Here is a 3,326-nt window from a genome sequence, read left to right as displayed (position 1 = left end):
CCATATTCTGCAATAATAAAATCAAAAATATATTTACTTGTTTATGTTTGACTCTCTGATATTCTGACTGAACAAAATCGGTTAGTATTAGAAATTATAATAGAATTAAATTTGAATTAATTTAAAAAATTCAGATTTAAAAAAAGGAAGTTAATAATCCCTTAAAATCTGAAAAATTTATTTTTTAATATAGGTTAATTAACTAGAATATCATTCTGCTGAAATTTGTATGATTATATGGTAAATGTTAACCTATTGTAATAACGTTGACCTTCGGATCATGATCAATGATTTTATTCATCCATTGGTCCAGAATTGTGCTTACGGTCAGACAATAGATGTAAGAAACAAAATAACCTAGCCCTATATATATATATATATATATATATATATATATATATATATATATATAGGATTTGAAGTGCATACCCAAGGTCACTAGAAAATCAAGGAAGTACACTTAGACTAAATCAACCATTCACTCCCTACAATCTCACACAAACTAATGTATTCTATTTATACAAAAAAAAAAAAAAAAAAAAAAAAAAAATACACAATCAATACATCACACTTATACACACATGAATCAATGAATATATTGTATTCTCAAAATCCTTTCAAAATTTTCCTAGTACCACAAATCCATCAAAAAGTCTTCCAAAATCTGAGTGAAGATCACATATTACAGAAATTAATCATTCTTACTTTACTCCCACAAAAACTCTCGACCCCTCTCTCTTTTTTTTTTTTTTTCTTACATTGGCTGTTCAGAAACACACCGGAGGTGTGTTGATTCCCGGTGAAAACAAGGAGGCGACAGCCTCTCTTCTACCCCCTCTTGTTCGATGGCTACAACGTTGCCCTCCTTCTTTCCCCCCTGTTTACCACCGGCCAAAAGAAGAGGCTGCCGGCCGCCATGATACTTCTCCTCCTCATACTACTTCTGTCGAGTGCCAATCTCACAAACACCCCTGTGAACACAAGAAACAACCCAAACATCCTTTCTCTATATCGATTTTATGTGAAAAGCAAACCCAAACATCCAATTTCCAATGATTTCATTAAAAAAAAGACGAAGAAGAAGAAGAAGAAGAAGAAGAAATAGAAAGAAGATCAGGGGAGCTGCCAGAGCAGCCCCTGTCCGCGTACCTTTCAACCACCTAGAGCAAAACGACCGAAGTGGGTGTTTCCCCGGAGCAAACATCGGAGACTGGAAGCCCCCTATTGATTCCCCACCTTCGCACCTTTCTTCCGAGACAGAAGAAGCGCAGGAGCTGCTTAAGCAGCCCTTGCTGCTTTCGTTACTCACCCTCTACAAACCGATAAGGAACCGGAGGTGCTCTTCTTCTCAACGGGTCTTTCACCACCGAGGCTTCCCTGTCACTGCTTCGTTCGTGATTTGCCTTCTCGACCAGAGGAAACCAAGGACCGGAGGTCCCTTTTCCCGTTGCCGGGAACATAAGCTGCCCCCGTTCTATTTCCTTCTCGGCAGATGAATCATCGGAGGCGCTTGTGTGCTTCGTTTGTGTAACTGTTCGCTTTCATTCATGTTCCATTTCGTTGGATTTATCAGACGAGGGCACAAAAGCGCTAATTCTTTTTTAAAAAAAAAAAAAAATCCTATTCGCCGATTCATCCCCTACAAATATTGAGTAATGCCAAAACAACCCTTATTTGTAAAGATTGATCAAAGATGGTCGCTTTTGATTAATTAATTTACTAAGTAAACCTCCTTTTGCTGAGTTATTTCCAAAACAGCTCCTTTTGTGAAATAGATAACAAATTAGCCCCTCTTTGTATTAAAATGACCAAACAACTCTCGTTTGTAATATTTGATAAAAACCGGTTCCTCCATAAATTATAAAAAACCAAAATTGTTTTTTTTGAGAAATCATTTCCAAAACAAACTTGGAACTGTTTTAAAGTCCAAGGAAGGTGACCTGACAGTTATTCACGAAAAGTTTCACCAAAACACCGGGATCGGGATCACACTACGAAAGTTAGTTTCTACGATCACTCTTTTAATGTTTTAATATTTAGGAGAGAATATATACGTGTCTAATTAAGTTTTGATGATTTACATTAGTTATATGTTAAAATAGCATCATATTTTGATATTGGTCAAACACTCATGAATTAACAAATTGAAAATGTATAGATCTTCAATAAATCGCATAAATTATAGTAGAATGCTATAAATGACATAATTATCTCTCGTTGTGATATATTACTTAATTATATCAAAAATCACAAGATTATATGTAAATTTCTATAATAACACAAGTTGGTATTGTAATTCACGAAAATGACGAATTCACATTTATAAGTGAAAGTATCGACTGGAAGCATGAAACGATATACAAATGACCAAAAATATTGTTCGATTATAAAATGAAAGTACATTGTCATAAATTGATGGAAAGACTAATATTATCAAAATGTATAATTAATAGGTGAAATTATTCAAATTTAACATTTAACATATAAGGCCGTGTAAAAATGAAAGGAAAATGTATTAATATATTTTTATATTAATTATAAATATACAACTCAATTTATTAAGTTATGGATTTTTATTGCAATAAATAACATGATCAACTTCATGACTTAATAGTCATTATTTGCGAAATATTATATAGCATTAATTATGTAAATTTTAAATATTATTGGAATTGTTGGTTTCACATTGGTTGAAACCTGGAAAATATTATCAAAACAGTTGTTATAACCTCATCAAAACAATCATGGGTGTGGACTTTCAGCACTAAAACTTGCAAGTGTTGGTGCGGAAGCGTTTGTCACAGTTCGGTTATAACCTCATTATAGATCCTGGTTCCGCCTTGTCACCGTATAGAATTGATATTAGGTTGTACGATGTTTTTGTTCGGTGATGCTAGTTGAAAGAGACTGTACGTAGTAAGATAGCTTGTGACTCAAAGTGATAAGTGTCAATACCATAAATTAAGTTGTATAACACTTAATTAATATCACGACACGACTGATTAAAGTTTAATAACTTATAATTAAAAAGTTATTTATATAAACCTTTTGTTTTATACTAAAACATAATATTTCTGTGGGAGGAGTTTGCTCTACTGGTTAAGTGTCGGTTCCCAAATTAAGTAAGATAATACTTAATAAATACTACGACGTGAATTTACAAAGTTCATAAATTTGAAACTTAAGAGTTTTACATATAAACTGTATGAATGCTTAAACAAGGTTTCAAGAGTAAATTTAGATATTTTATCTTTTCACAAAGAGTGATATGACTTTCTTTTATATAAATGAGTATTTAAAATCTTTATATAAAAATCATTTTTGGT

At 32.6% G+C, this 3,326-nt stretch overlaps 1 long non-coding RNA gene across 1 annotated transcript; it reads right to left on the bottom strand.

The window, feature by feature from the left end:
- Positions 1–571: 571 nt before the first annotated feature.
- Positions 572–1,733, bottom strand: LOC111907123 (uncharacterized). The gene is made up of 2 exons (XR_002855426.3): positions 1,150–1,733; positions 572–971 (listed from the first exon to the last, which is right to left on the bottom strand). It is a non-coding gene; the product is annotated as an uncharacterized LOC111907123 (long non-coding RNA).
- Positions 1,734–3,326: the final 1,593 nt, after the last annotated feature.

Source organism: Lactuca sativa, chromosome 7, assembly GCF_002870075.4.
Source record: "Lactuca sativa cultivar Salinas chromosome 7, Lsat_Salinas_v11, whole genome shotgun sequence".
Lineage (NCBI taxonomy): Eukaryota > Viridiplantae > Streptophyta > Magnoliopsida > Asterales > Asteraceae > Lactuca > Lactuca sativa.
Note: the sequence above shows the minus strand (reverse complement) of the source record. Positions and strands in the feature narration are given on the sequence as shown.